The 14,383-nt window shown below is 41.8% G+C and overlaps 1 long non-coding RNA gene across 6 annotated transcripts in view; it reads left to right on the top strand.

The window, feature by feature from the left end:
- Positions 1–14,383, top strand: part of LOC310852543 — a 68,647-nt gene that overhangs the window by 9,092 nt on the left and 45,172 nt on the right. For all 6 annotated transcript variants that reach the window (XR_014568239.1, XR_014568240.1, XR_014568241.1 and 3 more), the window contains exon 3: positions 3,009–3,112. This is a non-coding gene — a long non-coding RNA (uncharacterized lncRNA). The remainder of the gene's footprint in view (positions 1–3,008; positions 3,113–14,383) is intronic.

The raw sequence follows: 14,383 nt of genomic DNA on the forward strand, positions 1-14,383 counted from the left end.
TAGCAGTGGGTTGTTTCCAAAGTGATACTCAGTCAGGATAATATTTTCTAGATGCAATGTGGAAAGCGTTTATTTAAGGGCTGGTGTGAAAGAATGTGTTTTAAACCTTTTACAAATGCTGTTACTGCCTTCAGGATGCAGTTTGCAAGTCTAAGGCTGAAATCACACGTGCATTTTCAGGTGGTTTAATTATCTTTTCCCACATAAGTTAATTCATCTTATCACTGTTCAAGTTATGCATCCCCCTCTTTAAATGTCACAACCCCTCCAGCTAGTGTGTTCTGGCCCGTACTGCCCTGTAACTCTTTTCAGATGCAATTCCATCTTGACCTAATGGACCTCCTTACTGACAGTGTGAGAATAGATTTCTTTCTGAATTATTTGCCCACCAAGCCCACTGAAGTCACATCATCATCATCATCATCGTTTCTAATGAAACTGACAAAGTAAGGTGAAAGACCTGTCAATTTTACTTAATGATTTCCTTCCTTTCCCCTACACTCCCTCCCAGATCCTGGCGAAATTCTTGTCATTTGGTGTCTTGTGCATTTTGAAAATTAGAGCAGTATTATGTGCCCCAGTGGTGGACCACATGAATCCCCTTCTGAAGAGAAAAACAACAACAAATCATGCTGGTGAAATAGATTAAGCTTCCTTTGACCTTGCCTCACCAGAGAGAGGACACAATGTTGATGGGGGGGCCCTCAACAGTTCCCAGGATTCTTTTGGGGGAAGCCATGACACTTAAAGCAGTGTAAGAGTGCTTTAAATGTATGGTGTAGATTGTTAGTTAGTGGTTTTGTTGTGACAATCTCCTACATGTTTTCTGTTGCAGTCTGTGTGTCTTCTATTTCATTCTCCTCTTTTACCCCCCCACTCTTGTTTTATGCAAATTGTTTTCCATTCTGATGTGGACAGTAACTGTGAGCAGTAGGTTCTTCTCTCTCTAATTGGAAGAACTGGAAAAGAAGCAATTCTGTGAGGCGAAAAGCATGCTTTTGAAAGCTTGGTTGTTGATTCTGTCTTAGAAAGAGAGAGAATGAGTCAGGGTCACCTTTATGCTATCGCCATTGGCTTCTGCTCTGTGGAAGCATCTCTCTGCTAATGTGAATTATGCTTTCTGAGGGCCCTGGTTACTGGGAAGTATTTCCCACAGAGTGGTGCGCATAATGCTCAGTGCTTTATTTTAATTATTAAAATGCAATACTGCAAAATAATCATTACTGTATTGCTTCAGAAACACTTACCAAAGATGTGGTCCTGGCAAAGTAAGTTCCATTCACTCACTTTAATGGATGGTTGCTGTAACCCGGGGGGATGGGGGCAGTGAGAGGAAGACTGCAGTTCAGGCCAAGCTGAGCTTTTGGTGGGAGGGCACAATATTGATTTGACTATTGATTCTGCACAGAACATTTTTGCTTTCTATTTTTCAGAACAAAATCCCCACCTTCCTCTTGACAGATCAGATGTCACTTTATTTTTCTTTACGTGAAATAATACCGAATGCAGGTTGTTGACAGCTTTAAGCTTTTGCACAGTCAGCATGACAGGGAGGAATGGCATAGACATGAGCAAAAGTCAAATGGTCTCCCAGGAGCTCCAACCCATTAAAGCAATTGCTGGGGGAGAAAATGAATGATCAAAACATCTGCAGCTTCCCTTAGCTTCAGTTTACAGTCTGGTCTAAAAGTTTTGTTTTGAACCCTTATGCTTTATTAAGTGTCCCTAACCCATGTTGGGAACTAGGTTTGAATGTGGTAAGAAAATGCTTCCTGTTGCTCCAATCGAAACTAAATTCTGTGCTCAGATCTGTACAACTTGTGCTCAGATCGTACAAGTTGTGTCCCATCAAGTCTTGCACAGCAGTGCAGGAGATCAGTGAACCTTCTGTTTTTGCTGTCTGCCTGCAACTTAAAAAATATGGTACCTCGGGTTACAGACGCTTCAGGTTACAGCCTCTGCTAACCCAAAAATAGTACCTCAGGTTAAGAACTTTGCTTCAGGATGAGAACAGAAATCGTGCTCTGGTGGTGTGGCAGCAGCAGAAGGCCCCATTAGCTAAAGTGGTACTTCAGGTTAAGAACAGTTTCAGGTTAAGAACGGACCTCCAGAACGAGTTAAGAGTTTTTAACCAGAGGTACCACTGTACATTTGCCACAATGTACAGCTAGTAGGCTGTATTCAAAGTGGATTACAGGGGATCTTGCATAATCCTCAATTCTTCAATGACAAATCTGATGTGTGTGTCCCAGAATATGGAAAGGGGCACAATATAGCCATTGGTATGAGAATTACGGACACAGGGGGGAAGGAAATAGCCTCTGTGGCACTCTCAGAGGGAAAGGGAGATTCACAGGGCGAGACACAGAAGGTTAGTGTCCCAAGGCCAGTGTTACCATGATGTAGAAATTTCTGTAGATCTGGGAAATGCCATTCTTGAAAATTAGCTGAAATGTTAACCTATGTGCAGAGTGCAGGATTCACTTGTCTGCAAGCAGTAGATCATAATAAAATATTACTGTGTTAAGTGTGGACCAGTGTTGTAGGTCACATCCCATAATCTATTGCTAAATGTTTTGTATGTAAGTTTCTGTATCTAATCTTGGCATAAAATGTGGCAGAACAGCCTCAGAAATGTGGAGGAGGCTGCACAATTCTGTGACCCCTTTCCCAATTGCTTCCATTTGCCATTATTTCTGCTGGTAACTTCTTTTACTCTTCAAATATGAGTCTACTCTGTACCATGTTGCTACAATCCATGGATAGTAAATTCTGAATAAGGATGTTGAGGACTGTGTGGAATAATAAATGGCATCTAAAGAAATTGCACCAAGTATCTTGTAAATGTACTCCATTTATAATATGATACTGTGCAAGTGGTTTGTGTGGACTATCTCTTTTTCAGCACTGTTTGAATGACTTGCTATGTTAGAGAGTAAGTGATAACCTCTTGAGCCATTTTTTTTATTGACCAATATTATTTTTGATTGTTTATTACATCTACATAGGAGCAAACTGATCTATACAATCTTCAAATGGTTAAATGAGCATACACCGTACCTTTGATGAAAGCGAATTGTGCAGCATGCCAGCTTGACAACATAATGAACAGGTAAGAAACCTGTTTGCATTATATATTTAGAATATTGTCATTGTTAGCAGACATCACTTGTGAATAATTCATCTCCAATGATGAAACATATTTTGGAAGGTATTCCTGAGCATCTACTTGTTCACTTTAAAGTAGCCTCTGTGTGGCCTTTTCTCCTAGGTTGCCACTTTTCTAAATGGGCAAAGAATGCATCTATTTAACAACTCTGTAATAGAAACCACCAGATGACTTCTCTGCATCATGGAGATACAGTGATGGGAAGAGGTTTACCTGTTGAGACCCACCTGTCATACAGCTGTTAAAGGCATGGGAAAGCCCGTGTCAGTTAAAAAGATAAGGAATGGTGCCAGTAGTTTTAAATTCATTGAACAAAGCATCACAGCTTCCCTCAAGATTGTGGGGGCATCCTGTTCACTGAGCACACAAAGTGTTTTGCACCTTGACGTATGCAGTCCTTCAACCACATAGCTCATTTGCTGCTATTGTAATTGTTATGTGAATAATATTTGTGTCATAATATTACAGGTTACTCCCTTGCATACCTGCAGTTTGGTGTGTTTTTTATAAAAAGAATATTTGGAATGGATTCTTGTGCAAAGAATTAGAGAAGAGGAGTAGGGTTTATGCCCATAGCAATGTCTCACTAACCTATGAACCTGTATTTTTAAAAAATTAAAGAAATAGGAACATACATTTATTTGCTTCAAAAATACACTGCCCTAAAAGGTCCCAAAAGTGGATTACATAAAAGAAGAAAATAAAGCCAAACAAAAAACTAAAACTAAAACATTAGAACCAAAATGGAACAGTTAAAATAACCTTCAATCATATATTTAAAGGCACGTGGACTGCTTTCACTGCCTGTCTAAATGCCATCAGGGATGAGGCTAGTCTCATAATGGCTCTCAGACTTTTGCTTTCATAAAGGAATTTACAGGATATTTGCACAGAGGATAAATATTGGCTGAGGCATATGTGGACTGATCTACTAGACATGACATGTGTAACTAGTGTGTATATTTTAGGCCTGCTTGATTTTTATACTATATATATATACATGACTGACCTCAATACTAAACATAGGTAGATCAAATTCTGTAACCTGCCTTTAAATAATGAATTCATGTTCTTACTATACCTGACCCCTGTAGGTCTTATTGGGAGATGATAAAAAAAGAAGACGAGTCTGTCATGAGTTTCAGCAGCTTTTTCTCCATGTACAGTTTCCCTATTCTGATTCTGCTTGTTGTGGAAGCTGAATAACGAAATGTAATTAAACTAATCCACATAACAGAGCAGTGTCTCCTTAGGTTTGAATAAAGAGGTTGTAAAAAGGCAGCTTTAGCCTCAAGTGTTCCTGCTCTTGCCTGTAGACCACAGGCGTTTTTCAGACTTTGTCCTCCCCACCAATCTGCGTAGGACAGAAGAACAACTGTTGCACACTAGGCTTTTCCATCTGAATGAAAGGGTCTCTCTGCCACTGATGTTCGTTTTGTATTGTTTTAAAATTTATCTTCACTTATTTTTTGTATTATTTTAAAAATTATTTGCAGCTGTTTTTATTTTATGTCATGCTTTAGATCAGGGCTGAGAACCCTTTCGCCCTCTAGATGCTACTGGAGTACAACTCCCATCTTGCCTAGCCATTGGCTATTCTGGTTGGGGCTGATGGAAATTGGAATTCAACAACATCTGGAAGGCGAAAGTTTGCCCAGAGAGAAGGAAAATAAGTCCAAAAGGAATGTATGAAACCGAGAGAGAGAGAGAGAGAGAGAGAGAGAGAGAGAGAGAGAATATGAATTAATATACTTTCCCCTCCCATCCCCAGGAAAGCAATGCACAATGTGGAACATTCAAGGACTATTTGTGTTAAACTGTATTGATTGCTTTGTGAGTAAAAATACAGTTGACGCCAGCACCCCCCTCCTTTCCTCTGCCGCACTGGATCACTCCTCCTTGGAGTGTTCCCATGACAGTCATGGTTTGTGTTTTTATTAGTTCGATTTACTCAATAAATAAATGGAAAAAATAAAACAACATGATTATCAGGGAGTGAATAGCTACAACATTTGCAGACTCCAGCAATAAGCAACCTTTAGCTTAAGTGACCACTTAAATGTAACACTGATGATATTTCCAGGACAATTTTGCCTGACCTTTGCTTAGACCTTTCTCTGCTGTAAACATTGGGTCACAAAAAAATTGCTTGTCCTTGTTCTGCTGTATATAAGCTGCCCTAGAATACTCGGCTCCTTATAGGGATGTTGATATACTTAGCAATCTTTGCTTTATGTTTATATAGTAAAACCTATTTGTAGAGCCATAGTGTGACCTGCTGCTCTCCCATGGATGGTTAACTCAATAATCTAGGTGTCTGCAATTTCACACTTAATTTTAGTTTTGACATGTGGCATATAACTCAGCACTCTTGGAGCAGAGGCCCTTCAAAACCCATGTTTGGCTCAATTTGTTAGCTATGAAAGAGTGATCTGGAAATGGAGTTTGTAATGTCTGCTCACAAACAACAATACTTTCCTTAATGTATTGCACATACAGTGATACCTTGGTTTGCAACTGTTTTGGATTACAACCATGTCAAACCCTAAAGTGTGTGTCCCCTTTTTTGGGATTACAACCCATTTTTTTTTTTTTTGGAGGCCCATTGGCAAAAGCGTACCTTGGGTTACAACCTGTTTTGGTTTACAACCGGACCTCTGGAACGGATTATGCTTGTAAACCAAGGCATCACTGTAGTACATAGTCTAGAACCACTCTTGTTGTGAGGATTCTTGTACAATCCAGAAACTGCAGCAGCACATCCATGCAGAAGGTCTTAGATTCAATCCCTGGCTTTTCTGGGTAAACCCTGCCTGAAATCTTAGAGTGCTGCTGGCCAATCAGTGCAGCGTAAATACTAAGTTTGAGAGACCAATGGCCTGACTTGGTGTAAGGCAGCTTCCTATGTTCCATGTGTGAGATGGGCTTCTACTTGACTCTAGTTCTCATCTTTGGATCATGCAGTTCTAAACTCCTACTCTGTGACTCTAAGATACGGTACTAGATCCATGTATAAGATGAAAAGTAGGAAAGTGGAATGGAGAAGCTCCCAATTGGAGGGACATCCAGCAGTTGGTTAGTTGCCCTGTCCTCCTGCAAAGGAGGAATAAACAAACCTGTATCCTGTATCCTGACTGGTACTACAGCTGTGACTATGGGGACCAGCCAGTCAGATTGTTTGGCAATGAACAGGAGTAGAGAGTGTGCTACTGGGATTGCCTCAGTGTACCACTAATACCCATATCCAAACTGCAGCTTGGATGGTGTACCTTTTTGGAATTTGCATGTGCTGAAGCCCCTGGGGTCTGAGGGCTGCCTGAGTTCACCAAGTCTTTGAAATATATCTCCTAACAATGTGCCCCAGGACAATGCTTATGTAGTCTCCCCATTCTTCAGTTCTGCAAATCTGTCAGTGGCCAGGGGAGGGAGCACTAAGTGTCTGCTGGTTCAGGGTAGCAGAGTGGTGGACAGACCATGCACTCTACTGCAGATAAAGCTCTGTGCTTGCATCACTAATTTGACAGAGTACCTTTTGGTGCAGGCCTCCCTCAGGTCAAAGCCCTCTTGCCTCTGTTCTAGACAGGGCCACAGAGCCTATTAAAACTCAATGAAATAACTAATAAAAGGACAGAGCCAGGGTGACTAATTGGATTTACTGCACTTAGTTCAATTGCATTTTGTGTTTTAAATCCGAAGCTATTAAAAAATCCCTTAAACTTTCATCATTCTGCCTATCAGCTTGCTGGAAAAAGAAAAAGAAGTCCTTCCTTTGAGTTTTCTGCACGCTCCTAATCAGAATGTGCCATGTGAGATGCACCCAGTTGCGTTTGAGCAGCATGCTAAAGCTGCACTTTAATCAGTGGTTGATGCTGTTTTCCCCTTTGAAGATCAGCTTTTTCTCCCACTCTGGAGGAGTCAACACAAATCAGAAACTTCACACACGATTCCACTGAGTGGCAGGAATCGAACAACCACAGCCTGGAAAGGAGACTTGAGAGGCAGGCCTCAGTCCAAATGCCATTTGCCAAAAAGGGCGTGTGTGGAATACTCAAGCTTCAGATGCTCTTGCTTCTGGATGCAAAATGTTGTTTTCAAGTGTCGCAGAGCTGTGATGATGGCCTATTTATTTAACAATTTTTGTGCCACTTCATCACAGCTGCCTCTAAGCAGTGCACAGGGGACCCCAATACAATAAGACTAAAAACAAGTCAAACATATAAAATTAGAATTCAGATTAAAAAGTATGCTGAAATAAAAAGTCTTCAGTGACTTCAAGATAGAGGGAGCCTGTCTATCTCAACTGGATGGAAGTTCCACAGAATTGGACCCACAAAACTGAACACACTGCTCCTTGTGGATACGATTCATGGATATGAACCAGGAGGGAGGCGCTAACAGTGACTTCCCTCAAGACCTCAGTAATTAGGCATTAAGAGATCAGGCAGTCCCTGAGGTTTCCTGGACCCAAGGTCTTAAGGACTTTGTAACATAATACAAGAACTTTAAACCTGGCCCAGCAGTATATGGGCAGCCAGTGCAAGCTTTTGGCCACTGGAGTGATGGTCTGTCTCCATCAACATTCTAGCTGTGGTGTTTTGCACCAGCTGGAACCTTGGACTAGGCTCAGGGGTAGCCCTGCATAGGTCATGTTGCAATAATTGAGCCTTGAGGTTACCAATCCATGAATCCCTGTGGCCAGACTATCCCTATACAATAGGGATATAGCTAATAGAAGTCATGGAGGCTGTCTGACCTTCGAATGGCAAAGATGGATCCTCTTATTTCAGAAGGAGCCCAATCCAGAACAGGCAAATGGATAATTTCCTGGACGTGGGGCCCACTGGCCCACAGTGCCTACATCTTCCCAAGGTTTATTGTCTCTCATCCTCTGCACCTCATCTCTGCACCCAGACATCAGTCCAGATCATGCACACCTTCTCCCTAACACTGATGTTACGGAGAAATAGAGCTGTATCATCAGTGTATTTTTGACACTTTGCCCCAGTACTCTGAATGACCACATCCAATGGCTTCATATAGATAGTGCCTGATCACTTGCCTTCCTGTCCTGTGTTTGATGTGGCATGAAATCAGCCTGTCCGCTGCCAGAAGTCCAAGCTTCATTAGAAAGTGGTATTGCTAGATGAGAAAAGCTGGGAGTGAGACAGCAGTAGACAATTTCAGACCCTTTAAGTGTCCCTATTTTCCAGGGATGTCCTTGATTTAGGGAAGCCGTCCCAGTTTCTGATTTGATCTCAGAATGTCCTGCTTTTCCTTAGGACATCCCTATTTTCATTGGGGAAATGTTGGAGGGTATGGAGTTATCTGACCCCTGAGCCATCTGAAGGCAATCCTGTATAGGGAAGTTTTTAAAAATGTTTCATGTTTTATTATCTTTTTATATATGTTGGAAGCTGCACAGAGTAGCTGGGGGCAACCCAGTAAGATGTGTGGGGTATAAATAGTAAAATTATCATTACGGAATGGGACGTCCCTGTTTTAATTGGAGAAATGTTGGAGGGCATGTAATTTTGATCAAGTCATCCTCAAAGCACTTGATTTTTTTTAGGCAGAGGCACCTGGGGCTTGTGAGGTGGATGTGTTAGGGACTTCAAAATACAGACCAGAAATGGAAAAATCCAGGCAGCAATATTTTAAAGAAATGTTTTTATTTAATTTGGTTTTTTGTCAGACAAGAAAGCAAATGGGTGCATTCAGGAAAAATGAGAGAATGCCCCCGAGCACCAGGGGCAGACAGTTTTTATCCCCTCAGGCAAAGCAATGGTTCAGCCCCTTAGCAATCCCTTTAGCCAATGATTGACAATTTCCTATGGTCTTTGATGCATATTCATTAAAAGCTCTACCAATGAAAAAATTGGTGGTGGCCTTTCGGTTCCAAGCTGCCTTATCCACTAGATGGTGCTGCTGGCTTATTAAAGAGATTTGACACCTATGGATTCCAGTAAACACCCTGGCCACCTGTTTCTCAGAAACAGGGTCTGTGGTTTTAACAGCTTTTAACTAGGTCTCGCTTCTGAGATCTTGTGGTGGGCATACATCCTGTTCTTTGCTGTGTTTATCAGAATTTGAGGCAGTTTCAGGGGTCCGTTTCCTAGAAATAGCTTGCAAACGGGGCTGCAGCTGCAGATACCTTAACTGCAAATGCTATTGCAAAACAGAAGAGAACTTTTGCAAACTTAGCTTTTAGCTTGCTTCACAAAAATGGCACAGAAATGGCTTTTTGCCTGCTTGCTCTCTAAAATGGTTCTTGCCTGGCCTGGCTCTTACAGCATTCCAAGGTAGACCCCTGGTCTTCACTCCTACAGATGCACTGACTTATAAATTAAATTTTGCACTATAGGAGCCCTGTCCTCTTTTGCATCTGGGCATCCTGACTAGGTGTGATCTCCAGTGATTTTAAAAAGTTCAAAAAACAGTTTTTTGGGGGTTGGGGTTAGATTGAGGAGTTCGTGCTGGAGGAGAGCATACATGTATGGTTTCCCAATGGGGCAAAGAGTGGCTTTGGTGACATAATTTAGTTCAGGAAAACAACAGGAGAGAAAGGGTTATACTTGTTCCTCACATGCCTCTTCCCTTTAGCTGCTTTTCACTTAAAAAACAAAAATCACCACACAGGAAATCCTGATTGCAGATCTCCCACATCACATCCAGTTGTGTCCTAAAGCTCATAGCCAAAGGTGAAAGATTCCCACTTCTTTGTTTTTACAGAAACAAAACAAAAATCTTCAAGAAGGATATACAGGAGTGAGCAAGAGAAAGAAATTTGAAATGTTAGTTTGAACTCTAGTTTAGACACCAGGAAGCATTTCAGTGGAAAGACTTCCACTCTATTGCTTACTCACGGTGCTATGACTGCTCATTCTGGTGGTTTCAGTGCACAGTTATGATTGTGTGTTACGTCTGGGTTGTGCACTTCAGGCTTGCTAGTCTGTCTTAACTGCAGCCTGTCAGCAAGGAATTTCTTTCTGTTGCTCAGCGGCTGTCACTGCTGGAGTGTTTACTTTAACCTATTTTGCTTGGTTTTGATGGTGAAAGAGCACAGGCTCCTGATAATAATTTTGAGCTCCTTCACTGTGAAAGCTAATTCAGACATCATGCCAGGTATCACAGGCAACACCTGTTTTACCTTGTGGTATTTTCTTCCTTCCTGATAATAGTCACACCTTTTATTCTCTTTTTTACCTTATTGAGCATCTTTAGGTGGGACTTAGATAACTTGCAGGAACATGTGAGCTATTTCCTTCTAATTTAACAAGAAAGGGTCTTTTCCTTTATGTGTAATACTTCCTAGGAATCGGAGTCAAGGGTTAAATCAGATTTCAGCAACCTTTTTCAGCCATGTGCCGGTCCACCGTCCCTCAGACCATGTGGTGGGCTGGACTATATTTTTTTTTGGGGGGGGGATGAACGAATTCATATGCCCCACAGATAACCCAGAGATGGGTTTTTTAAATAAAAGAACACATTCTACTCATGTAAAAACACGCTGATTCCAGAACTGATTTCAGTTCGTTGGCTGGATTGAGAAGGCGAATGGACTGCATCCAGCCCACGGGCCTCAGGTTGCCTACCCCTGGGTTAAATGAAGGGCTGGGAAGTGCATAGGTCTGGGATAGGTCTGCAGCAGTAGAAAGTGAAGTCAGCAGGTTGTCAGGTCAGATGCTGCTCTCCTACCTACCCCAGATGTGCCCAGAAAGGTGGCCTCTCTTTGAGTGTGCTTTGAAAGAGTTCAACCACTGTGTTTCCTCCTGGCAAAATCAGAATAATGTTTCCAGTCCTGAAAAGGATGCTGTTTTTCTGGCTTGTCCTGAAAAAAAATCAAAACGATTGGTTACAGCAGTTCACTTCCAGAGCAGTAAGAAGTTCTAGAGAGGCAGCATTACCCAGGCTGCATTTCTTTTGGTGGAAAGAACACTGGAGACTTAAAATGCTGCTTTATTTACAAGCAACATTCACACTCCAGTGAGGCAGGAGATCTGCTGTGCCATATCAAGTCAATAGAGAGAGAGAGAGAGAGAGAGAGACTCTTCCCTCCTTTGATAACTCCTTCCTTTCTGTGTCTGTTTCAGATGTGTCTCAGATTGTTGTTTCTTCACACACATATGCCTCCTCTTAGCTGAGTAAAGGAGAACCCCCTTTCCTCAAGGTTTGATGGCTCTCATCTTTAAAACAAACAATGTCTTTAGACTCTCAAGAGGATCATTTCATAACCTACTGATTAACTACCAACCAGCTAACCAATCTGGGCAATTGCTAATCTGCCTAACAAAGGAATGTCTGTCGGTTGTAACAAATGCTTAGTAGGGCCCCAGGTTGTGACCAGTGGGTTTAACTAAGTCCTACTCAGAGGTCCTACATTATTTATGTTCTTACATTTATGTCACAGTTCATGCCTGGAACCCAAGGCAGTGTGTGTGTGGTGCATATCAGATAATGTTCAAGCCACCCCCCACCCCTCTGAGGGATGACTTCCCTTTGCTCAGAGTCTCAAGTATTGGAAAAGAGCAGGCCTGCTATCCTCTTGAGCCTTCAGACCATACTCTGGGTTCAAGGTCAGTATATTTTTGGGTCTGCCAACTTTAGTGTGGACTCTCACAACCTTTACCTGTTGTTCAACAAAGGGATGAGGTTGCTTTGTAAAAGATATCTGATTGAGGTTTTTGAGAATAAGCTTGGAGAAGTGTTGATTTAGGCTGCATACCTCGATCCATGTAACTTAGTGGGAGTTTTTTTCTGCATGGGTGTGTCCGTGATTAAATTAATTATTAAAATTGGGTTTTATTTGTACCATGCTGGTCCCAGATTGTAGTATATGTTTGATTTATCTACCTGGTACAAATGTTTCCTGGAGAAGATACGCTAGAACAGCCATGTAAGTCCAGACTTGCACATATTGATTAGTAATTATCCAGAGATGCATAATAAAGTCAAGTGGGACAACTTGAATTTAATTACGTGGCACCAAGCAGGTTTGCCTAAATGAGCAGTGCACAGTAGAGAGGGTGGCTTTTGATTGTTTAGTAAAACAAATTAAGAAACCTCAGAGCAGCTTATTCTTTGTATTGCTTTTTTTTTTTACTAACCAGCAGGTAGGGGGCAGGTTTGTGTGTGTATGTGTGTGCTGTTTTGGTTTTGTATCAGGTAGCAGGTATTTTAACACTATCCCTGTTGCTAATTATTGCTTCAGTAAACAACAGCTGTTCAGATGCAGCTCAGCTTCTTTATCTGCTTTTAAAAAGATTTGACAGTGCTCAAACTGTAGACGGGTATTGCTGAAAGGGGAGAAAATGTTATAATCATTTCACTCCCCTACTGCTAGCGAGTTTTATGGGCCTTGTTATGGCAGGCATATTAATTGCTGGTGAGCTGACGTGAAGCAAATTAAACATCTTTAGTGCTGTGCGTGTTTGCACACTTGGTTGGAAGCAGCTTAACAGCCGTCTTCTAAAAAGGTTGGTATGTTTAGACTTTAAATTGTTTCCCACATTAAGATGTTGAAATGCCATAAAAAAATAAAGCCTACCACACAATAGTGGTAATATGCTGTTAGCGATATTTCAAGGCAGCAGAAGTCAAAGGCAAAACGTTGGTTTCTGGAGTGTTGTCCTAGTTCCACGAAACTGTGAGTTGAGTCACCCCAGCTGTTTGGTGTTCAGTTGCCAGGGGTCATCCAAGTAAGCATAGCTATCAGATAATGTTCAAGCCACCCCCACCCACCTGAGGGATGGTTTTCCTTTGCTAAGAGTCTCCAGAATTGGAAGAGGCAAGGCAAGCAGAGCAGGCCTGCTGCTTGTTGCTCACCTGGGTGAGTTTGGTGAGCTGACTTAGCAGCACCTTCCATTCCTCCCAGAGCTACACTTTCATCTGTTCTTTTCTGAGTTCCTCCGGCCTCTTCGCTGCCTGGTGGGCTGCGTGCAGAACAGCTGAATAGGAGCCGTGGCTGTAGTTCACGAAGCAGTCAGAGGTGTTGGCGCTGGGGCCTGCCACACTCAGCTGACCAGAAAACAATTCTTGGCAGCAAGCTCCATTTTGATCTGCCAGGCGAGAGGAACCTTGTTTGACAAAGCTTCTGCTTGAGGTGAAAAGAAATCTTAAGGGAGTGATTTTTTGGTTTGTTGTTGTTGCAAGGCCCAGGCATCAGTGAGCTGAAGCATGAAGCAGCAGTAATAGCCTTTATTTGTGAAACTCTGTGGGCAGTGCTAAGCTGTTAAAATGCAGGATAATTAGAATTCTTCAAACAATAGCAAAAGAAATGCAGACTCTGCTTAAATGGCACAAGGCATACTCTGCCCCCTTCCCCCAACCACTTTCTGAGTCTCTCCCAAACTTTTATCCTCCACTAGGGGGTACTAGTGTCACATTTGTGGTAGAGCAAATGTGGAAGAACTGATGACTGGTTACCTATAAGGCCTTTTTATGGGTCTAAGCCCCATTTATGATTTGAGCAGGGGACATATTAACTGTGTAGCAATTTGCACGACCTACAGGGAGCACATGCAGCTTAACTGATGTTTAAAAGACAGGCTCCTTTTAAAGGTTTACCTGTCCCTCCTTATTCAGGTTGTTGACATCCCAACAAATTATTCAGGTTGAAAATCCCAATCCTGTTTTCAGGAGTACCGCAAGTGCTTAGTATCTTTGATCAAAGCAAGTTGCACTGGTTGCTCTCTTGTAGAGATGTGAACTGCAGGCTGCTCCCCAACCAGTTTGAGACTTTTCCCATTCATGCTCTCTGTTTACAAGGGAGAGAGGTGGGAGAATTGCCAAAAAGAATTTGCATTTTCAGGAAGCCTGCTGCTCCTGAAAGTTCTTCCTTTGAGCTGGAATTTTGGTTTTCAAGGACCCTTTAAAATCAACGTCTCTGAAGTCCTGTAATCAAAATCCAGAGGAAATTGCTTTTTTATTTTTTTTATAAAGCTCTCTACTTATAAAAGTGCATTTGTAATGGACTTACAAATTCTTATATTACTTCTGGGCTCATAAAATGTGCTTAAATGACAGAAATGAAGAATGAATGGCCTTGGCTGAAGTGGGAGGTGGTGGAGCTGTTTTTGACTGCCAGCTTGTAATTTTAAGTTATGGATCAGCCAGAAAAAGTGCAGAATGTTGCTTCTGTATCTTTCTTAAAACAGATACACTGACTGGTACCCTAATAATAAACAAACTTATTGGGAAGCAATAAATTCAGGGGAA

This window comes from Podarcis gaigeae (assembly GCF_964106915.1).
Source record: "Podarcis gaigeae genome assembly, chromosome: 9".
Taxonomy (NCBI): domain Eukaryota; kingdom Metazoa; phylum Chordata; class Lepidosauria; order Squamata; family Lacertidae; genus Podarcis; species Podarcis gaigeae.